We start from the raw sequence: 24,923 nt of genomic DNA on the forward strand, positions 1-24,923 counted from the left end.
ATTCTCCACTCTTCTGTATACTGTGCAAATGCAGGCGGACACGCACTTTGGATGCTTTGCACTTAAAGGCCTTAGATAAAGCACACTGCTTAATAATCATCAATTATTGTGAAGTGTCTGCGGATCTGGCTGTTCAGCAAAATGTGAGCCAAATCGTTTGTGTCAAATCTTTACATCACCCAAAAAAAAAAAGCCTTGTGTTTCCCTAGGCCAGGGGCCTATTTAGAAAAATTATTGCAAAACAATGTAGCTAATAATGTGTATGTGTGCTGATTATCGTTTTTTTCTGCCCATTACAGCATACACGGAGGGTATCTCCAAGGAGAAGGGGTGGGATTATGTAGAGAAGCTAGTGCTTCTCTCTATGGGTACAGAGCTGTGCGAAGTACGGTCAGAATGGAAAGAGCACCACCAAGTTTCGCCTGGTTCTGAACAGCCACAAAATGAACACAGAATTCAGAAAAATAGTAATATGAAGGATTTAGGCAGGTAACCACACGTTTTGAGTTCGCAATGACATTTGAATGGGATCACAAATATTCCTGCTTTGCTCAAGGTCGCCTAGTATACACACCATATTGGTGATGTTTAGCACAGCAGGAATTATTTTTATCAGACTTGAACCTCACTGTTAATTGAACAAATGTTGCTGTCTGTGTAAGTCCTTCGTGTTTTTATTATTTTTTATTTCTGTGTTCATTATTTCGTGTTTTTATCGTGATTTAGTCCGTGTTTTTGTTACTTGTGTGTTCACCATTCATTTATTTTTTCTTTTAATAAGTTTTAGTATAAGATATGATGCCCTCGTCATTTTTCAGTCCGGGAAACGGTGGTGACCTGGTCGTGTTCAAGGAGCAGTAATGAACTTTCCAGCTTGTATTGCTTCCGGCGAACAATAGTGTCTTTGTGCGTGTGTGTGCAATGTGTTGATCACAAGGGATGATTTCGGGACCGAACGGACAAACAAGGCCAGCATGGAGCGACTGGGGGACTTCGAACATCGCACGGTGCAAGGAAGGACTTCAACGACGAGGCTAGCAAAGAAGCCCTTGTCAAAACGGATGTGTTCGACCGGAGAGTTGAATCAGGACTTGACCCTGTGAGTAAGGATCAACGATTTTGGAACTTTCGTATAGTTTACAGCTTATCTGTGCCTTCCTTTTGTTTTATTTTAATAGGTCTCTGTGCGTTATTACATTTTTAGTTTATTTTAATGGTTGTCCGTGTGATATTGGATTTTTTCTTGAACGGCGGAAGTGCTTGTTTGGAGTTTTGGCGCCTTTATGTATAACATTTTTTTTGCTAACCATATTCTCTGTGCTCCCTCGACAACCAATCCCGCCAAAGGGCTGTGATATTCTGACGTCGAATGACATGTTTCCTAACTAGCGACCGCCTGCATTTCATCTTTGTAGCATACATATTTGTCGGAATTACGAATTTCGAACCAGGCCAAAAGAGGTTGGACAGTGGCCTATTCTGTGGATGCATCTACGTAAACACACGTTTGGCAGTGTGGGATAGCAGTAAAATGTATATTTTGTGGATATTCATAGAAATGCATTATATGATCCCTTGTCTGGACCTGAAAATATATTACCTGCCCCATGGCAATAATTTTAATGTGATGCTAGCAGAAGCATCACATGAAAATTGCTTTATATGGGGTGGGTACCCTATTTTCCAGGCCCAAACACGGGATCCTATAAAACAGTCTATACATGCTATATGAGGAATTGGGCAGATATGGCTATATCCATCCAGATACGGTCTGATTATGCATATGTGCTCATATCTTCCCAATTCCTTATATATCCATATCTGTATTTTTATTACAAGTCTAGATATGACATTTTTTTTAAGTGATGGCCTGTAGCATCAGCTGCAGTACATCGGAAGGTGAAACAGTAGGTACGTCACTATTAAACTATTTCTATTATAATCCGGTGTTACCTGACACGGTTTAATATACGGTTAGACCCACTCCGGTTCAGCTTCCGCTTCGAGCAATAACGGTTGGGTTTCCGGACTGGGCATTTCCGGTTCATTTTACGGTTTCTAGAAATCCGGTTTGCTTGGGGGCCCATATGACGGTTTGAAATTCCGGATTCATTCCGGTTTATTTTTAAACCGTTTTCTTTTTTTGTAGGGTTGGCTTTTCAATCCAGGGATGGCATGTTTTTACTGCCTTTTCCACATCTTTTTGTAAATCTGGCCACCATACAGAGCCTGCCGCTCTGGCTTGAGTCTTTAGAATGCCGAAGTGACCTTCCTGCAGACGTCTCAGGAGCTCGGGTCGGCACTTGACTGGAATCACTATCTTTGAGGGGTAGAGAAGTAGATCCTCCTCACCAATGAATTGATGCCGATATTGATAGTAGGGTTTCACGTCGTTGTCAAGGTCTCGCCGGCTAGGCCAAGTTCGTTGAGAGTATTTCCTCAAGGCTTGGCAGGCTAGGCCTGTTTTTTGGTATTGGAATGACAATGTGGACATGATGTGTTAGACAAAAGCGCAAACGTCTCTCTCGATGTCTACAGGGAAAGCGTTTTTGAGAGGCACCCTTGATAGCATGTCTGCGGCGAGAAATTCTTCTCCTGGTGCGTATGCGATGTTGTAGTTGTGCCTCATCATACGTATGCGCAAAAGCTGCACTCTCGGAGTGATGTCGTCTAGGGCCTTGATTGAAAAAAGCGGCACCAGAGGCTTTTGGCCTGTCTCGAGGTTAAAGAACTTGCCGAATAGGTAATCGCCGAACTTCTCACAAGCCCAGACGAGCGCTAGATCTTCTTTTTCGACTTAAGCGTACCTTTTTTCGGTGTCGCTCAGCAGTTTGGAAGCGTACGCGATGACTTTCTATTTGTTTCCCTCTTGCTTCTGTCTCAATGCGACGCCGACTCCGTAAGAAGACGCATCGGCTGTCACTACAGTCTCATGTCTAGTGTCATAGACTCCAAGGACTGGATGTGACGATAAAATCGTCTTCCACTTGTCAAACGAATCTTGTTGAGCGGATCCCCAAAAAAAGTCTTGCTTAGTGCTAAGCATAGAGCTGAGTAGTTGAAGGGCAGTTGCAAAGTTCGGAACAATTCTAGCCAGGTATGTTGCCATTCCCAGCACCCTCTGCAGCTCTGGCTTAGAGGTAGGCGGGTCCATGGCCTTGACGTCTTCGACTTTGCAATCGTCTGGACGGATGCCATGCTCATTTATTTTGTGGCCCAGGAATATTAATTCTTGAACGTTGAAGGAGCATTTGTTCTCGTTGAGCGCCAGACCTGCGGTGCAAAGTCGCTGCAAAACGGTGCGGAGTCTGGTGTTATGCTCTGTGGGAGTAGAGCCCAAGATGAGAATGTCATCCATATGGTATATGAGCCCGTTATTAAACGGGGTCATATGCCATATGACTCCGTGGGTAGAGCTTCCGGAAGATAGAGGGCGAGATGACTGTTTCGTCGGCGCCCGTGTCAGTTTCCCCTTGAAGCGTCACCGTCACTTCCGACATGTCAGCTTGAGGTTGTGCCACTCCTACAATAAAGCCAACCTCGTCATCATCGTCTTGAGATGGTCCAACGAAGCGGACTTTCTTGGAAGGGCAGACTCGGGAGAAATGACCTTTCTTAAGGCAACACTTACAAGTCTCGTGTCGAGCTGGACAGGACTTTCTTGGATGGCTTGCTCGTCCACACCAAGGACATTCCTGGCTGTTCGTCTTGGACGAACCAGACTCTTTGTGTTCTAGTCTGCCTGGTGATTTGGCGCTAGACCCATAGAAGCGGCTAGTTGAAGTTCTCCTTGTGTCAAGCTTGTTGACGCTGCTGCCGGCTTTGATGTCTTGGTTCAGCTCGACTTGCTACTGACGGACGTTTCCAACTTGCCTCCCTGACTCTAGGGCCTTTTGAAGTGTTAAGTAGGCGTCGAGCTAGAGTTTTGCGGAGATCTTTTCGTCACGAATGCCAACGACTAGCCGATCTCGTACGAACTCTTATTGCAGTGGGCGGTAGTGGCAGTACTTGGACAAGGCGTGCAGTGAGGTGGCAAACTCTTCGATGGACTTGCCTTCTTGATGGACCCGGGAGTTGAATCGAGCTCGATCAAAGATGACGTTTCTTCGCAGTATGAAATACGCGTCGAAGTGGCCCATGATGGTATCGAACTTCTTGGTTCTGCTTCGGTTAGGTGGAACGTGCTGATGATGTCCTCGGTTTGGTCCCCCATAATGTAAAGGCGAGCGTCGATTTGGTGTTCTTCAGGCTTCGTGCTGAGTCCCCAAGCAGAGTGGAAGCGTTGGAAGCGCTTCTTCCAATTTGGCCAATCGTTCGGAGACGAGAAAGAAAATGGCTTCGGCGGATGTATCACGAACGATGTGCCCGCTGCGGTGGTTACCATATCTCCCAGCACAGGATCGCTTCCTTGGGTGCCTAGGAAGTCAGTGCTGGTAGCGGTTCTTGATTTCCGGCCGTGATCCCATTTCTGACACCATGTTAGGTTGGTGGAGAAAGAACGAGATGCTACCGCAGGCCGGAGTGCCAAGCATAAGAATCTTTAATTTCGTCGTCTACCACCAGCAGGTAGGCGTGCTGCTCAGTAGGTGGGAGGCCCTTTCGTACCACACACATTTCGTTGAAATAGAAGGGATGTTTCTTCTCGCGATGGGAAACTTAAGCTCAAATATTGGTACCTCAAGTTCTTATACCTCTACCTGTGAGTTGGTGGTTTGGCTACGGTAGTTTTTTTATTGCTTACTGGGAAAGCTATTTGTGACTTTTCAATGAAGATGGTGCAAAGAAATGGCCGGTAGCAATGAACTATCGAGCTCTATGCCCATGGATTCGCAGTTTGTTTGTGCTTCAAATGTTGCATTATTCGAAGGTAAATACGATTATTGACATGTACCAGTCCAATATATGTTGTATATATTTATACATTATACCGTATTTAAAATACTTTCCTCAGGATCAGTTGAAATAAAGTAAAAAACAAATCTGGACAAATCAAGTACATTTAAATTCTCCTCAAGCTCTCTCTGTTTTTTGTTCACTATCAAAGAAATGTAGTAAATCTTAAATTTTATTCACCTGAACAAGAAAAGACAATCAATAAAATATTAAGGTGTTTACTGATTTCCTATTGCTGGTTCTCTTCTTAGCGAGGAAGGAAAAATCCAGGAAGAGATCTAAGTAAAAAGATTTAGAAATCACAAGACGACGAACACAGACGTTTAAAAGAATTAAGTGCAGCACAAGAAAGGGACCAGCAAATATTAAAGGCGTTAGACCCATCCGTTCTTTTTTATAAGTAGAGTTCACGCTTGAAGTGTAGAAAAGCAATACTAAGAAGTGATGACATCTGTATATTAAAATACTGCTTGCGACAAATATTTTATTACGAAAGTCTCTAATAACGATTGGCGCTGTTCTTACAATTGCGCTTTAAAGACTTTAGATAAACCTAATAGCGTATTAGACGCGAAGTGAATTCCACTGATCACACCTCCTGACAAAATCCAACTCCTTTTCACTAAATACAGTGTGAAACAAGGAGACGCCAGGCTCTTTAAATCCACCGGAAAATTTAGTTTTTTAACTTATCGCGGTACAACTTTGTGCAGCGTTGGCCACGGATGGTGCATTTTTTTTTGTAAAATTTGCGAAGAGCGAACTTTCCTGAGGAAAAAGTAAACAAAGAAAAATGCTTAGCTTCTATGGGAACGCAGCGACGTTACCGGTCTGCAAACAACACTGCGCTGTTTTGCACGGGAGACAAGAGATGGCGCAAGCGGTCGCGACGCCAACTGCCACCAACGAACGAGCAGACGACACCGAGAGCCGGCCCTTTTGCAGACAAGGATCTGCAGTTCCCTGATGCTACCGCGCCTGTCTTTTTTGTTTCTGCAACTGTCGCCGCCTGCGGAACGCGCGCCGCTTTTGAGTCGAAAGATCGTCTGCTAAAAAGGCCTGCTCTCGGCGCGGTGTGCTCGTTTGTTGGCGTAAGGGGTCTTACGTTGGCGGCGTTTGTTGCGCCATCTCTTGTCTCCCGTGCAAAACGGTGCCGTGTTGTTTGCAGACCGGTGGCGTCGCTGCGTTTCCATAGGAGCTAAGCCTTTTTCTTTCTTTACTTTTTCCTCGGGTAAGTTCGCTCTTCGCAAATTTTACAAAAAAGATGCACCATCTGTAGGCAACGGTGCACAAAGTCGTAGCGCGATAGGTTATAAACCGAATTTTGCGGCCGATTTAAAGAGCCTGCGTCTGCTTGATTCACCCTGTAGTGCACCAGCAAACGAGAAAGACAAATGTATCAATGATTTCTTGAAAAGAGATCTCGAAAATGAGACATCGAGTTTCCAGTCGTCATGTGGCTGTGCGTTTAACTGTTAGCGTAGCCTACGTTTTTCTAATACGAACGAAATGCAAAAAGAAAAACTTTTTAAGATGTTTAAAAAAAAAAACTGATACCTTCTTTTTTTGTCTATTTTTAACTGCTACAAAATTTATTGTCGCATACATGGATTGGGCCGTCAAGAATTGGTGGAATCAAAACCTGGCTCATACCAACGCTCATAATTTGACAAAGCCTTTTACCTCAAAGATTGCACTGGCGTTCGACCATAATCTCTCCGAAAACAACGCATGAACAGAAAAAACGGTTCTTTTCTCTGGAAATGCTTTTGCTGAAGGTTCTTTCTTGTTCAATAGTGTTTTAAGCCTCGCAGGCTGCTCTGAAGTCGACGTTGGAACACTTTGAATCGTCGTCTAAGCTCGCTACCGGCGTGATATGTGCGCGTCCCGCAAGGTGACTCTCCAATTTCATCTCCGACAGGAAACAGAATGCCAAAGCAGGAGCCTCCGCATCGGCGCCTGTGGCGGTCGTTCAATTTCCATAGATATTTCTCCCGAGTCACGCGCTGCTCCCGCTTTTGAGGTTGACGACGAGGAACGCACCGCGTATGGCGGCGGCACGTGTCATCGTCGGCCTAGGTAAACAATATTGCCGTCGACGTTTGCATTCTCGCAAGGATAGGGTTCCTCGATGGCCCGAGGCTAATTGTTCCTTGCCTCGTCCTTGTTTATGTAGGAAGCGCTGATATAACTCGTGCTTCTAAAACCATGTACATGACAGAGCAATTTTGCTAGAAATAACTTCTCTGTAATGTTCCAAATTGCTAATAATTGAGGTTTAGCTCCATTCTGAGATTTTCTATTTTCTGAGTCAATGACTCATTATGATACAAACGCAATACCATGGTTCATTTCACCATAAACGTTTTATAAAAGTTGTTTGGCCTCCATGTTTTGTTTTGCTCAGAAGGAGGAACTTTGGAGGGGTTAGTATTCTGGTCAATGCGAAAAGTTTCCTTGAAATGAGATTCTTTAGCGAAAAGAGGGAACTTATTGTTTTAGTATGTTTAATCAGTCTCACGGTACTTAAAAACAGTGGAGTATTTCGTTTGAACAATATGCTGGGCATAAATTAAAATTTTGTTTTTCATAAGTGGCCCATTGAAACACACACTTGGTTGCGACTTTTAAATTAAACTTCCTATAACGCATGAAATGACCCATTGAGGAGAGATTAGGGAGCTTTAGAAGAAAATTCCGGTGGCTCCGATAGCGATACCCGATACTCCGCTCATATCTTTGCGCATGCATCGTATGGTGCCGAATATCGTTATCGGAGGTATCAGAACTAGCTACTAAACTTCCTATTGTTTCATTTGTAGGGTAGCCATTAAACAGTCGTCCCCGAAATAAAAGCCCCATATATTTATAAATTTCGAAAAAAAAAAAAAATGAAAGCCGTTTACAACTTCCTGTAACGCCGAATTAGAGCGCAGCTCTTGAGGAGGAGGAGGGAAGGGTACTGGGGGGGTGGGTCAAGTGACCTCGGGGGGCGGGGCGTCACGTGACCTTGTGGGAGTCACGTGACCTTGTGTGAGTCACGTGACCTTGGGGCGTCACGTAACGTCGGGGGGTCACGTGACCTGGGGCCACGTGACGATGCCGATGACGTCATCAGTGACGTCACTGATGACGCCATCAGTGATGATGATGATGACGATGCGGATGCCGGTGACGTCATCAGTGACGTCACTGATGACGTCGTCAGTGATGATGACGATGACGATGCGGATGCCGGTGACGTCATCAGTGACGTCACTGATGACGTCATCAGTGGCTATGACGTCAACGGGGGGTCACGTGACCTGGGTAACCATCGTGACCCTCGTGAGGGTAACCCTAGTAACCCTCGTGAGGGCAACTCTCGTGACCCTCGTGAGGGTAACTCTCATAACCCTCGTGACCCTCGTGAGCGTAACCCTCGTGAAGGTAACCCTTTTGAGGGTAACTAACCCTCGTAACCCTCGTGAGGGTTACGAGGGTAAGTAACCCTCGTGAGGGTAACCCTCGTGAAGGTAACCCTTTTGAGGGTAACTAACCCTCGTAACCCTCACGAGGGTAAGTAACCCTCGTGGCCCTCGTGATCCTCGTGAGGGTAACCCTCATGAGATTAACCCTCGTAACCCTCGTAACCCTCACGAGGGTTACGTGGGTTGCGGTTACGCCGACGCCGACGGCGACGCCGACGCCGACGCCGACGCCGCTCAAGCCGGGAACGGGCCCCTAAGAGCTGCGCTCTAAAAAATACGACTAAAGTTTTCTTTAACGTGATCAGAGAGGAGGAGGGCGAGGGGAGGGGAATCTTGGGAGGGGAAGAGAGTAGCCTAGCGCAGTGAGGCGAGGAATTATACTGATTAGGCAGAGGGAAGAGAAGAGGAAGGAATCTAAATAATAAATTGGTGTGTCACATGACCGAGGAGTGGAAAGGAGAGTAAGGGGAAGCCAGGGAAGACACTGTAGGAGAATCGGGAGAGATAAGGAGAGAGAGAGCGAAGGGATAGGAAGACGGAGGGATAGTGAGGGAATTGGAGACAGGTGGGAAGGAATGGAAGAGGTTGAGAAGGGAGGGTAAGAAAGGAATAATTAGGACACCCGAGTGGGGGAGGGATGGTGTAAGGAAGAAGAGAAATGAAAAAAATGAAAACCGTTTACAACTCCCTGTAACGCCGAATTAGAGCGCAGCTCTTGAGGAGGAGGACGGAAGTATACTGAGGGGGGGGGGTCATGTGACCTCGGGGGGGTCACGTGATCTCGGGGGGTCACGTTACCTTGACGATGACAATCCGATGACGTCATCAGTGCGTCACAGATGACGTCATCAGAGATGATGACGATGACGATGCGGATGTCAATGACGTCATCAGTGATGATGACGATGACGATGCGGATGCCGATGACGTCACCAGGTTGCATGCAACCTTGACTGCATGCAGCAGGTTGCATACAACTCGTTGCATGCCAGTTGCATGCAACAGGTTGCATGCAACCCAGGTTGCATTCCAGCTGCGTGCAACAAGTTGCATGCAACATGTTGCATGCAACATGTTGCATGCAGCTTCCGAAGGAACCCGAGGTTCTCCCGAGGTCCTCCTGAAGAAACCCGAGGTCCTCCCGAAGGAATTCGAGGTCCTCCCGAGGTCCTCCCGAAGAAACCCGAGGTCCTCCCGAGGTCCTCCCGAGGTCCTCCCGAGGTTCTCCCGAAGAAACCCGAGGTCCTCCCGAAGTTCTCCCGAAGGGACCCCGGGTCCTCCCGAAGGACCTCGGGTTCCTTCGGGACAACCTCGGGTTTTTTCGGCAGGACCTCGGGCCCCTTCGGAAAAATTTACCCATAATGCACCGCGCGTTTACGCCGACGGCGACGGCGAGGCCGCTAGAGCCGGAAACGGGCGCCTAAGAGCTGCGCTCTAAAAGGGAGTTGGAGGGGGGGGGGGGGCTGTCACGGGACGAATATTTTCGCTCTAAATTTAACCGTGAATATATATTGCTGTATATGTCAAGGGGAACTGATTTCCCAATTAAGTGTAGGCGGAAAACTGGATTGGTGTTTTGGCCGCATGACGCCCATTTTTCTGCTATTTTAGCGAAGGAATTGAATTGGTGTTTAGGCCACAAGAAGTGCATTTTCCCACTAAGCTTAGCGGCAAAACAGAAATAACATATCGTTGTCATATTGTCAGTGTCTCTACTCGGTGTGTATGTCCCGCAACGTTAGGCCACGTTACTCCAGTTTTAGTGCTGAATTTAGCGGAATATGCATGGGTGGGTTGACGGACAGGCGGGCAAACAAACCTTTGGGATTGGGGGGGGGGGGGAGAAGGGGGGGGGGGTGGGGAAGATCTGTTAAAAAGCATTTTATCTTTTGATAATCAGGCATAAGGGAACAAAAGCGGACTTTTCTGGGGTTCTGATTAGTACTAATATTGTGACGAGGACAGCGTCATCACAGCACGGGCATGGCATGTACTTCCATCTCGACGCGCTCGTGAGCTCGGGGTGCCAGTGTGGCGCCCCAGGCTTTCAATAATAGTTTTCGATTTAGCAACCGGCACCGCTCGTCGTTCCTGAAGCCTAACAGAAACACCCTCACGTATCTGTGGTAATGGGCAGGGTACACCCTCGTACAACCCAGAGAAGTGCCTCGTTGTTAAAGCAGCCGTCACATTTTATCGTCATGGAAGTTGAAAGTCGGACCTTACCAGGGGTCAGCGGCATGTCTACAACAGCTCAGGTCATGACGTCCACTTTAACATCGGTGCTGACGGTCCCTCCCAACCCTACGCGAACCATCACCTTGGAAATACAGACCCCATTAACGTCGACCAAGGGGACAATGGTAACTCTCGGTCCCCCTCCTCCTGATGTGACGGGCATGCGACCCAAGGCACCGCTGCTCTACTTGTCGCCGCCTCAACGAGACCCCGTGTGTTTTCTGGCATCAGTGACGAAGACATCGAAAAATGGGTGCACTTCTACGCCGGAGTAAGCCTCCAAAATGGAAGGGAAGACACAACGAAATTGACGAATGTTGTATTTATCCGAGCGACGTCACAAAAGCTTGGTTTCTCAGTCATGAGTCTGAGATAACTTGGGAGGACTGCGCTTCCAGTGTTCATAAGGATTTCACTATGGTCATTGGACCCTTTCCATTTATTTTTATTTGTTTATCCTTGTCATGCCATTTTACGATACACGTTTAGAGACAGTTTTTCTTTACTTTTTATCCGATCTCAATTAGAAATGGTTAGTGTATTCATGGGGTCTTTGGACGTCCTGGAGATCGGAATGCCACAGCGGGCAGGCGTTTGAATATCCAAAGTCAGCTGCCGGCTGAAAGCTATACCTCATATATTGAAGATCTTCTCGCCCCCTGCAGATGTGCAAACGCTGATATGCGTGAAGCCGAACGCATTCTACATGCACTCAAAGGTATTGCCGAATAGGTAGTTCACTTTTTGATACTACATCTTCCCGCACAGGTCAAGGCCATTAGAAATCTATGCGAGTCATTAGAGGCTGCTTGGTGGTAACAAATCTCTAGCACCGACAACTTGTGTCCAACCACGTCAGCCAAACCTTTCTTGCCTCAGAATGTTGTGATCCACCCGATTATCCGTACTAATGTTCGGGAAGAGCTCGCACTATATTTTGAAGCGCACCCGTGTCTTAAAACCTCGCCCACCACGGATCTTCGCACCGTCATCGGGGATAAGGTAGTTCTCATTGCTCCTCCTTCACCGGCCCCACCTTTTCAACAAGTCCCACTCGCCTTACAACCACCCACCTACACGCATATTGCTCGCCGGCCGACACCCCCATCATTAGCTGCCACCCAAACGTCATCACCGATCTACCCAGTAGCAGCTCTTTTCACTACCAGCTATGAATGCCCGTCATCCTTCACCGCGTACCGGTCTCCAAGTGACCGCCCGGTTTGTAATTACTGAGGTATTCATAGGAACGTGGCTCACTTTGTAGGCATCGTCTAGATGATGAAAATTCAGTGTGGTGAAAAAGAGCAAACTACACCGGAGCGCACAGCTCCTAGTACTCTTAAATCTTGCCAGAAAGCTATTTCGTGAACATGAACTACAGCGACGAATATACACGCCCACGCTCCCCTTCACGCTTTTCTAGATAGCGCTCACCATCTGCCCATCGTAAACTTCGCTCAGTCTTGATGATGATCTCCGGACCCCAAAAATCTATTTCGTTCGAAAAATCTATTTTGCACTTTCCGGAGGTAAACCTGTCAGTTCTCGGTCAAGTGAAAACCATTATTGGCTCACGACTAATTCCATTCACATAATCATCATCTATTATTAGATTACCGCGCTTCTCGACACTGGTGCAGCTGTATTGGTAATACACGATGATATGTGCAAGGCGCTGATAAAGGTTAAAGCCCCTTTACGATACAACTTATTTGCAACGCAGCAGGGAACCTAATTTCTGCTTCTGCACTTCGTACAGCCGGCGGAGTGAATGAGGACCACCAATACATAGTTTCATTTGTCATTCTTGAACAATGTATGTACAATATTATTCTTTGTTCCGACTTTTCCAAATCAGCACAGGCTACGATTGACCGTTAAACTTTTTAACAGTCGACCACAGCAGACGCTTCCACTTCCCACAGTTACAGGGAAAAGACGCGAAACACTGCTCAATTAACGACATTCAAGTATTGCCAAACACAACATTGGCGTTGAAATCGCAAGTCTGACATTTACGGACACGTCCTTCTAGAGCATCGCCGCAATGCGCTGTTACGAAAATACACGCCTATTGAAAATATCTACCAGCCCTGGTCTGGTCTGTTTCTGACGTTTACACCAGAGCGGAAATTTAGACACGGGTTTTGGCGTGTTCTAGTGTCTTGGCGTGTTCTTGTGGTTTGCGTGTTCTGGTGTCTTGGCGTGACCCTGTCAATTGTGTTCTGATGTGACCCGGCCGATCTAGTGTCTTCTGGGGTGACTTGGTCATGCATGCACGGTATAATATAGATGCAGAATGTACTACTGAAGACAACAGCTAGCAAATTTTGCAGAAATAACACCAATTCTTGAAAGGTTTAGGTGTTTATTCTGCAACGAAACCAAAGTACAAGGACAAAGGAAATGAAACTTCCTATTTTTTCCCCAACACGCACCACTCGCACACAGCCTTTTCACGCAGGGCTGTCCATGGCTTTTTCTTCCATGCTGTTTTCGCCAGCACATCTGGATGGCAAGATGATGGCTTGGGCAAGTTGGTATTGCGTGGTAAAACCTACAGTGCATGAAAATAAATAGACGAGCAGTTACTTGATAAAAACGCTTATAATAAAATCACAGCTACAACAGTAAACAAGGAAGTTCTGTCGTGTCCAGCATGAAAATTAGTCAATTTATCACAAGGCTGCCCTCCCTCATTCAATCCGCTTTCCCCTGCCTGTGGGCAACATAATACAGTCAAAACAAATTATATCCAACTTGTAAAAAAACGTCTACCACTACTATACAGCGGGAAATTCTATATAAAAGTTTTAATAAATTTGACAACGAACAAGCAGGCCACATTTAGAAAAGTAGTTTACTCTCGAAGGGACACCTGTACGTCATGAATGACGCTCACCACAGCAATTTAGTGGCCACTTCTTCGTTTACCGGCTCACCATCTCTAGAGCCCTGCGCGCCTAACATTTTGATTATACGTATCCGGAGACTTTGTATCCACATCCGAACCGCATCCGCGAACTTTTCACATTATTTTATTCGTATCCAAACCGCATCCGCAAAATGTGGAACCAAATCCGACTCACAATCTAGGCATTCATTGTATATCATAACATCAAGCGAAAATGAAAAAAATACGAATAGAAAAAGCACCTTTTAAGTTGTTTGCTTATCTTTCCACAAAGAAATTTTTGGGTCACCATTGAAAGATGTCATGTTATCAATATCAGTTTCATTGCATTTATATTAAAAGCGATCAGCCTTCCCCAGACACTGCGTGTCGAAGGAAAAATTATCTGAGTTATGTGATCGGCCTAGGAGTCCGCGAAACTTTGCCCAGAAGGAGTGCAAAGAAAGGATATCGAGGCACCTCTTTTGTTTTTGGAATGGTGACCACACTACTTTTAGCGGAGAGGAAGACGTTTCTTTTATTTTCTTGTGACTTGTACGTTAGAGGTTTTCTTTGCCCGGAGAAAGTTTCCACTCTTTCCCTGCCAATGTAGTAGCTTTCTCGGGACGGTTGACGCCCTGCAATCTTTACTTTTTCTATAGATAGCATTTTTGACGAGAGGCGACGCACTAACTGAAACGATCTTTAGTGAGAGTCAGATCTTTCTTAGGATCCCTATTGTTTCTTCGAAACGCGTTTTCTGGAAATTCGTTTCGTTTGTAATTTTACATGTACATACATCACATGGACACACGGTTCGCCGACGCTGTACGTTTTGTGGGCACATGCCCTTGCGACCTTTTGTTGAAAGCGCATTTCTTCACTAAGCCGCTAAAAGCTAGCGCACGATTCACTAAAGCGAACTTAACCAAACCTTACTCCCCTCCCCACTGTAATCCAGGCGAGACGTAAAACATTTGTTACGGAAATAGCAGGGTTGTGTGCGACGAAACGTGTCAGGTGTTTCGATGAGGCGAACACGAGAAGCCTTAGATCAAACGTCGCATTTTGACGAAACGATCTGTCGATGAAACGTCAGTCGACGAACTGAATGCTACCGAGCAAAAATTTAGATCTGGATCCGGGGATATGCGGATCCGCAGCCCCTGACATCAGCATCCGATCCGCAAAAAAATGTGTCTAATTTTTGTCCTCATCCGCCTGTTTACTGCCGATATCCGCGGATAATCTACGGATATGCAGGGCTCTGACCATCCTCTTACAGCAGAAGTGAATTTTTTTTTCTTCTGGGCAATAAACGTTGTCGCGTAAAAGAAAAAAAAAATTTCTCTGCAAGCTGGCTTTCCCCCAAGGAAAAACGCGTTTGCAGGGGGAAACACAGTTTGCACCGTTAAACAGCGCTCTTGGCAGTTCGATCTTTCGGGGGATGCTGCAATTTTCGTTCGATGTAACCGCCTCTTTCGCTATGCATCTTTGTTGCCGCTACATGTCCGTTCACAAATAGTTCGAATTAACCGGGTTCGATATTAGGGAGTTTTAGAATAGCGCACGCTAAAGCTTTGCGTACGCAAAGAACAGCGTCGTCGCCACTGCGCAGGCTCCGGACGCAAAGCAAGATTCGCGCTTTGCGTGCGCAATTTTAGCGCGTGCTATTTCTCGGAAATAGCGTGCGTACGCAAAGAGTCTTTGCAGTTCTCCAAGGTGGACTCGTAATGAGAAGTTGGCTAAAGCCAAGACTAGCACAGTTAAAAAATTGAGGCTTCCAGGATTGTGACGGCGGCTGCTTTGGCGGCGTCGTGAGTGCGACGTCGGCGGCATCCTCGCCAATGCCATTTTCGATACGGGACGACATTGTACTCGGTTTGGCAACAATCATCGGGGACTTGATGCTTGTGACGCATGAACATTTCTCGGCGAAGGTACGATGTGGGAAAGTCGGTACACAAGACATCTCTTGCCGAGGCGACGCAAGCGGACACGACCGGTCGACCGTTCTCGTTGCATTCTCATGTTTAAACAAATCTAAAATGGTACTCTGGAACAAAAAACTTGTTTTTTCTAAAGTTACAGCATTTCGTGTGTGAAATCAAAATTGTGACTGTATCTTGGTGGCGTCGCAAGCGCGAGATGCTTGGGCTTTTGCGTCGCGACGGAGAAAGGCTATTCTAAAACACTCTCGCGTCGCGTGCGTTAATGCAAGCGCTAAATTTAGCGCTAGCATGCGGTAAAATTGCGTACGTTATTCTAAAACTCCCTATTATCAAGTTTGACTGTAGATCGAACCTCAAGGCCTCACTCCCAGTGTCCAAAGCAAGCGCTGCACCCCACGCGGCAATTCTCCTGGTCTGCCCGCATTCACCTTGTCTCACTTCATAGTGCCTCTGACTGTACAGTCGCCGGGCATATGAGCTCCCCCGGCCGAACGCCGACCGGATCAGCGCAAATCCCGCACGCGGCGCGCCGAGCCTTGCAGAGTTTTGGGAGCCGGGCTATTGGGACCAAACCATTCCTTTATCGAAGGGGTGGACGCATAGCTTTTATCGGGATTCCAGCCTTTAGAAGTGTGAATCACAAAAGCATGGCTGATTAGAATGGCCGCCTGCGGGTGTTGGCCCCAAGTGTTCGGAGATGGTGTTGTAACTGCTGATAAACTGGAGCTTGCTTTAAGCGTAGATAAAGCAGCAGTGTTCGATTGATGCTTACAAATGTAAAGACCCTATGCTTGACATGATATTAGGCATGACAACAATGATCCCTCGGCAAGCGAGATGTGGCTGACCAGGAAGCCATCTGCAAAGTCATCGTGTAGAGAATTACCCTTGGCGAAGCAACACGCCACTGAGCGCAGAACAATTGAGTCTCCTCTATAAAACGGGTTCATAAAATGTGCCTGAACCTTTATTCTGCGTCGACACAAATATTTTTTTGTTATCTATAGCATATCATTATATATTAAATAAATTATTTCAAAATCGCTTGTCATTGTCTAGTCTACGTTTAAGAAAGATTGTAAGAAAGGGGGCTTGTGCGTTGGATTACTCTTCAAGTAGGAAATATCTAAAATAACAAACCGGTTTTTCAAATAAAAAAATGAAAGCCGTTTATAACTCCCTGTAACACCGAATCGGAGCGCAGCTCTTGAGGAGGAGGAGGGAAGGGTACTGAGGGTTACCTGTTCTTGGGGCGGGGGGAAGGGGGGGGGGGGTCATGTGACCTTGGGGGGTCACGCGACCCCCAGAAAAATTTTTCCGCTAAATTTAGCGGGGAATTTTTTCCGCTAGATTTAGCGGGGAAATTTTACCACTAGGTTTAACGGGAAAATTTTCCCGCTAAACTTAGCGGGGAATTTTTTCCGCTAAATCTAGCGGGAAAATTTTTCCGGTAGATTTAGCGCGGAATTTTTTCCGCTGGATTTAGCGGGGAAATTTTTCCGCTAGATTTAGTGGGTTAATTTTTCCGCAGGATTAGTGGGGCATTTTTCCCCCTAGATTTAGCGGGAAATTTTTTCTGCTAAATCTAGCGGGGAAATTTTTCTGCTAGATTTAGCGGGGAAATTTTTCCGCTAGATTTAGCGGGGAATATTTTCCCCTAGATTTAGCGGGAAAATTTACCCATAATGCACCGCGCGGTTACGCCGACGGCGACGGCGACGGCGACGGCGACGCCGCTCAAGCCGGAAACGGGCCCCTAAGAGCTGCGCTCTAAAAGGTAGCATATAGCACGTCAGAGATATTATGTAGTGAAGAATGAAGCCGGTCTGTGTTCACCTACAACCGGAAGCGGGATTGTAATCGGTCGTGCTTCAGATTCACGTTCCAAAACGGGGAATGCTGTTAAACATCCTGCGTCCACCCCTTTGATACCGAAATGGTTTGGTCCCAATAGCCCGGCTCCCAGAACGCGGCAACGGTCGACGCGCCCTATGCGGGATTTTCGCTGGTCCGATCGGCGTTCGGCCGGGGGAGCTCATATGGCCGGCGACTGTACATGTGTGCTGCACAAGGCAAAATCACCAATAGGTTCATAAAGATATCTCAAATCGTAGTAAATAATACCTTCCACTATACACACATTATGTGCACAGCTAAGTACAGCTCAACTAGGACAGATCCTGTGCCCTTCCAAATTGATCAGATACACCCACCTGTAAGAGCGTCAATCTTTTCGTGTGTTAAGTGCTTCTTGCCCACTGCACTCTCCTAGAGGAGACGCTGCAGGCTTGCCCTGACACACTGCTATCGAAGAGCTCCACGGGCTCCCATAGTGGTCAGCCGACCATTCTAAGAAAGCGGCCAGTGAAGGCAGCCTTTTTCAACTGAGTGCGCAAGTGCTGCCTTTAGTTTTCTGAAGTTCCTGAAGCATGAAGTTTTCCTTTAGAAAAAGATCATGCGAAGCATAAAATCCTTCTCTCACGCACACTTTGTTGCCTGTCACCTTTTTTACTCCAGGCTTGCTGATCACATTACAGCCATTGCAACGTGCGTACTGTTGTCTAGCATGCAGAGTTTGTTTCCAATTAACCACCTTTTATTCTAACCAGGGCGAGCGCGAAATACAGGAAGAGCGGGCTGCACCAGGCTGGGGCCGGGACGGGGCGATGCTGCCGTTCTGGTTGGTCTGGCCCATGGCGATCCCCACAGCGTTCTACCAGCGAGGTTCGGATCAGAAACGGCGGAAACGGCTAGCCCTGGCCATAGCGGCTTAGGCCATGACGATCCCGGACTGCTTCCGCAGCGAGACTCGGGCTGGGATAGCCCGGAACAGCTAGGCGACGCGGCGCAGGTGTAGGAAGGACGATCCGCAAGCCTGGAAATGGACGCCGACTGCAAGCTCTGAACCACGGGCGACAACCAGGGTCGGCGGGTCCAGAGTGCCAGCTCTCGAAGACGGAAAACTGAGGAGTACAGTAAACCGATTAGCTGTCTTCTCGTTATGTTGTGTCACTCCCTGGGAGACGAGCGAAACACGTACCGATCGGAGGGCGATTATAGAGCGATCCTGCAAGCGGTGAAGAACGCTCAAAGTGGTGTCCAAATGACGACTCAATATGCTTACCAGCTGGCTATGCTGGGTAACGAAGACTTTCGAACTGATAGCGGCCAGAAATGTTTCTTCTGTAAATCCATACAATCAGGCTCGTATCGCTCACTGAAGATAAAGCTACAAACGTCTCAGCAGATCTAATATTACAAAATTCCCGATTTGCAATGCAGCAACACACAAAAAGCACCCAAGAAATATCTTCACCTTCCTTGTGACTTGCTTCCATGACCGTTCTAACCGTTCTAACAGTGTACACTGACGCCGCCGAAGATTCCCACCACTTCTAGCGATACAAAAGGTTTCCATTTGTTTTTATTTTATTTTTTCAACAGTTTAAGGCACAGTGTACCTTCCATACATTGAATATTGCCGCGCGCCAAGTAGGCAGCGCGGCCGTAGCGCTTGCCTCCCACGCGAAGGGCGAGGGTTTGATTCCTGGCCGCGGCTACGCATTTTTGTTGACACTGTAATATGATGTTCGAGTGAATTCGAGAACCGTCTAGCTGATTCGAGGTTCGAATGTTCTACGCGTGGAACCTTCTACGTCAAATGCTACAGAAGCCAACGCGTGTACAAAAGCGGCTCCGCGTGGCAAGCAGGAGTCAGTTTGGCCTCAGCGTTCGACTCTGCCGCTACGCCGACTTCAACGCCCGCGACGCTCTGTTATTATCGTTTGTACCCTTTTATTTTTGGCACGAGTTCGCCACATTAAACGTTTACTTCTTCCTGTTTATTTTCTGTTCTTTGGTCACCACCCGTGACATTTTGGTGGAGGTGCGGGGTACCGCATGCCCGCGCAGCGTTCCCCTCCAAGGGCCCGCAGTGCAAGACCGATTCCCGGCTCGCTGAGAATACCACTCATCGCGGAACCTGAATCTCGAACCAGCCGCCGCATCAAGGGGCAGGATCCTGAGTACGGTTTGCTGCTGGACAAGCCCAAACCGAAGAAGACGACGATGGCCAACCAGTCACAAGCCCCCGCCGCTTCTCCCGTCATCTTCCTGCCCGTCGCACCACGGACGGCTGCCCCCTTCCACGGTGAACTGCGAAGACGTCGAGGATTGGATTGACCAGTACGAACGTGTCGTCCGCCACAATGGCTGGACCGACGAGCAGCGTCTGCAAAACGCGTATTTTTCGCTCGAAGGCACTGCCAGGTGCTGGTACGAAAATCACGAGCCTTCTTTGACATCGTGGGATGTTTTCAAGAGCCAGCTGAAGGCAACATTTCTCAACCAACACCGCCGAAAGAGAGCCGAAGACCTACTTCAAACCCAAACCCAGGGCCCCAACGAGAGCGTCACCGGCTTCGTGGAGGACGTTCTGCGGCTGAGCGCCCGCGCCGACCCTCAAGCTACGGAAGAAAAGAAAATTCGAATCCTCATGAGGGGCGTGAGCGAGAACGTCTACGGCGGTTTTGTTCCTATCCCTCCGACAACAGTCGAAGATTTTGTCACTGAGGCGACGAATATCGAGCGTGCCCTGCAAACCCGAGCCAGCCACTACCATCGACCACCCGGCCTCGCTGCCTTCGCGCCGTCTAGCTGCGAGCTTGCCTCCAGTATCCCGGGCGTCCGCGAGGTCATTCGAGACGTTGTCCGGGAGGAGCTTCGGAAGCTGCTGCCTGTTGCCAACCAGCCGCTTCGCTGTCGATAGCCGAAGTGGTGCGCGAAGAAGTTCAGCGGGCAATTCAACTGGAGGCTCCTGCCAGCGTAGCTGCACCCGAGGAGCCCACCCTGACCTACGCCGCAGTGGCTCGACGGCCACCGCCTCCTCCTTGAGCCTATGTTGCGCCGCCCCAACGTCAGTCTCCTGCGCCGCAGCAAAACCGACACCGCGACGACCAGCTCCAGTACGGCAGCCAGGAGCCCCGTGCACCCCGGAAGTCCGATGTGTGGCGAACGCCCGACCGACGCCCTCTGTGCTTCCACTGCGGGGAAGCAGACCACACCTTCCGCCGATGCCCATACCGACGACTTGGTCTGCGCGGGTTCCACCCGAACGACCCGCTCCCCCGTTATGGTGAACGACCTCGGGAGATCGACGAGTACCTCCGACGACCTCAGTACCCCCGAGCGTGCGTCCCGCCGAGAGTTCCGGTCACCTTCACCACGACGTCCAGCTTCGCCGATGCACCGACCCTGACGTGAAAGCCTGTCGCCCCTCGATCCACGCCGGGGAAACTAGGCCCGGCAAACCCTGGAGGTGCAGTTGCCGAAGACGACCGACGCCAAGATCCTCCACGAACGTCGGAGGGCCCCCACTCGAACGCTACCAAAGACCGAAGCGACGCCCCTGCAGCGGTGTCCAATAACCTAAACGTCGTCATTGACGGCCACGACGCATCAGTACTCGTGGACACCGGAGCAGACTACTCGGTCTTGAGTAGGAGGCTCTCCCGCCGCCTTGGAAAAGTCACCACGCCGTGGGATGGACCACAAATACGAACCGCCGGAGGGCACCCCATCACACCAGTCGGGAGACGTACTGCTCGCGTCGAGATCCACGGTGAGACGTGCCCTGTGAAGTTTGTCGTTCTGCAAGACTGTTCGAGGGACGTTATCCTCGGAATGGACTTTCTCTGCGAGTATGGCGCCGTCATCAACCTCGGGGCAAACCAGCTGACGCTGCGAAAGCCTGTTTAAACGCCGGTGGAGACCAACAAGACGTCAACCACGATCCGAGTTATCGCCGACCATGTGAACTTACCGCCGCGGTCGAGTGTTTTCGTTACCGTCATAACCGCCGCAGCCATACACGGTGAAGCTCTTCTGGAAAGCAGCGTTCAACTGCTCCTTGAGAAGGGAATTGGCGTCGCGCGAGGCGTGACGGATCTCCAAAAAGGAGGTACAACTGTTCTTGTGACAAACTTCCGAGAGGAGCCGCAGCACCTAACGAAGGGTACCACTGTGGGCCACATTGAGGAGCTTCCGGCGCCAGCCGGGGTCACCGCAATCTCTGAAAAAACCTCGTGGTCACAGCAGAACATCACGCCGCCGACGCCCATCGACATCGACCCCGAGCTCCCAGCTCCTAAGCGCTTGCAACTGGTTGATCTCCTCGCCGAGTACAGTGACTGTTTTGCCACGTCGTCAAAAGTTCGCCAAACACCAGTGGCGAAACATCGCGTTATTACCGACGACGACGCGTTCCCTGTCCACCAATCGCCCTATCGAGTCTCCTCACAGGAAAGGAAGGTGATTTAGGATCAAGTCCAAGATATGCTCGACGACGACATCATTCAACCCTCAAGAAGTCCATGGGCGTCCCCAGTCGTCCTTGCAAAGAAGAAGGAGGAACCCTGCGGTTCTGCGTGGACTATCGTCGACTGAACGCTGTGACGAAGAAAGACGTCTATCCGCTCCCCCGCACCGACGATACGTTAGACCGACTGCGCCACTCCCGATATTTTTCGTCGATGGATCTGAAGAGTGGCTACTGGCAGATTGAAGTCGACGAACGCGACCGGGAGAAAACTGCCTTCGTCACTCCCGACGGACTGTACGAATTCAAAGTAATGCCGTTCGGGCTCTGTACTGCGCCAGTCACCTTCCAGTGTGTCATGGACACCGTGCTGCAGGTCTGAAATCGCAGAGCTGCCGCGTCTACCTCGACGATGTCGTGGTATTTTGACGAGATTTCGACGAGCACCTGAAACGACTTCGAGCCGTGCTTCAAGCCACCAAGACCGCCGGCCTGTCACGCAAGTCAACAAAGTGTCGATTCGCCTATGAAGAACTTAAGTTCCTTGGCCACATCGTGAGCAACAAAGGTATTCTCTCTGACCCCGAGAAGACCCGCGCCGTAGCTGCATTTACGCCGCCGCCTGACAAAAAGGCCAAGAGAAGATTCCTCGGGCTCTGTGCCTACTACAGACGATTTGTTCGGGACTTCGCCAAGCTGTCCGCACCGCTGACGCACCTCACGAAGGACGCGGTAAAGTTCGAATGGACAGACAAACACCAGCGGTCATTCGATGAGCTGAAACGAAGACTCAAGACGCCCCCGATGCTTGGCCATTTCGACCAGTTCGCTGATACAGAGATCCACACGGACGCCAGTAACACCGGACTTGGCCCGGTGCTAGTTCAAAGGCAGGACGGGGCAGAGCGAGTCATCGCATACGCGAGTCGGACGTTGTCTAAGGCGGAGAGGAACTACTCAACAACTGAAAAGGAGTGCCTTGCTGTCGTCTGGGCAATAACGAAGTTTCGCCCATATCTGTATGGAAGTCCTTTTCGCGTGGTGACGGACCACCACTCGCTCCGCTGGCTAGCGAATCTGAAAGACCCCTCCGAACGCCTCGCCCGGTGGAGCCTGCGACTGCAGGAGTTCGACATGACCGTTGTGTACAAGTCCGGCCGGAAGCACAATGACGCCAACTGCCTATCAAGAATTCCTGTTGAGGCCGGTCCTGCCTGTATCGAAGACGACTGCGATGAGTGTTTCCTCGGCGCTTTGGACGTCAGCGACATGGCAGCACTCCAAGGAGACGACCCTGAACTGCGAGCGCTCATCGAGCACTTAGAAGGACATGCGAGTTCGGTTCCCCGTGCTTTCTTAAAAATCCTGCATACACTCTCCATGCGGCAAGGGGGTACAAGGCGAACTTCGTCAAAAACAACACAGCATGGCTGTTGGTTGTTCCTGCCAGCCTTCGAGACGAAATATTTCAAGGATGCCATGACGACCCAACGGCTGGACACCTTGGCTACAGCAGGACGCTCGCCAGGATTCGGGAAAAGTACTTCTGGCCGAGGCTACCGAAGACCGTTCACCTATACATTCGATCATGCCAGGAGTGTCAGCGACGCAAGAAACAGCCGACGAAGCCGTCAGGGCTTCTGCTTCCGATTTCTCCCCCGTCTATGCCTTTCCAGCAGATCGGAATGGATTTACTTGGCCCTTTTCCGCCGTCAACGTCGGGAAACCGCTGGATTATCGTCGATACCGATTATCTCACACGGTACGCCGAGACGAAAGCCCTTCCAGCAGGCACGGCTGTTGAAGTCGCCAAGTTTTTCATCGAGTACATTGTCGTCCGGCACGGCGGCCCTGAAGTCCTCATCACAGACCGTGGATCTTCGTTCATGGACCAGCTGACGTAAGAGATCCTTCGTCTCAGTGGCACCGGCCATCGCCGAACCACTGCATACCACCCGCAGACCAACGGGCTGACCGAGCGACTCAACAAGACAATCGCCGATATGATCTCTATTACGTCGACGTAGAGCACAAGATGTGGGACGAGGTGTTGCCCTACGTCACGTTCGCCTACAATACGGCGGTTCAGGAGACCACTGGATTCACCCCTTTCCAGCTGGTAGATGGTCGGAAGGTAACGACCGTGCTGGACGGAATGCTGCCCCATGAGCCATCTGACAATGAAAGCGGCGACGCCCAGGCGGTTGCTCAACGCGCCGAAGAAGTCCGCTAGCTCGGCCGACTCATGATTCAAGACCAGCGACGCATCGACGTGGGCCGCTACAACCTTCGTCGCAGGGACGTTCACCTCCAGCCCGGAGACAGGGTGTGGGTGTGGACGCCATCCGTCACCGCGGCCTCAGTGAGAAACTGCTGAAACGGTACTTTGGACCATACAAGTTACTTCGTCGCCTCGGCGAGCTCAACTACGAGGTGATGCCTGACCGAACACGAACATCATCACGCCGCCCGCCACGACCTGAAGTCGTCCACATCGTGCGCCTGAGGCCGTACTACGCTCGATAGGACTGTGGATCTCATGTGTTTCAAATGACTCTTTAGTTTGCCGTTCTTTTTTATGTTCTTTGTTTTGTTTTGTCTTCCATCGGGGCGATGCACTTTTTAAGGGGTGAGTAATGCTGTGCGCCAAGTTGGCAGCGCGGCCGTAGCCTAACGGTTATCGCGCTTGCCTCCCACGCGAAGGGCGAGGGTTCGATTCCTGGCCGCGGCTACGCATTTTTGTTGACACTGTAATGTGATGTTCTGGTGAATTCGAGAACCGTTTAGCTGATTCGAGGTTAGAATGTTCTACGCGTCGAACCTTCTACGTCCAATGCTCCAGAAGCCAACGCGTGCACAAAAGCGGCTCCGCGTGGCAAGCTGGAGTCAGTTTCGCCCCAGCGTTCGACTCTGCTGCTACGCCGACTTCGACCCCCGTGACGCTCTGTTATTATCGTATGTACCCTTTTATATTTGGCACAAGTTCACCACATTAAAGGTTTATTTCTTCCTGTTTATTTCCTGTTTCTTGGTCACCACCCGTGACAATATAATAATAGTTTTTTTGGAACCCAAAGCAATACTCAGGCGAAATGTTGAACGTATCTTAGCAGATACATTTTCTTGTTTCGTTTTTGTAGTCTCGAATTTTCGCCGCT

The sequence above is a fragment of the Ixodes scapularis genome, unplaced genomic scaffold (assembly GCF_016920785.2).
Source record: "Ixodes scapularis isolate PalLabHiFi unplaced genomic scaffold, ASM1692078v2 PGA_scaffold0__279_contigs__length_252992795, whole genome shotgun sequence".
NCBI classification, from domain to species: domain Eukaryota; kingdom Metazoa; phylum Arthropoda; class Arachnida; order Ixodida; family Ixodidae; genus Ixodes; species Ixodes scapularis.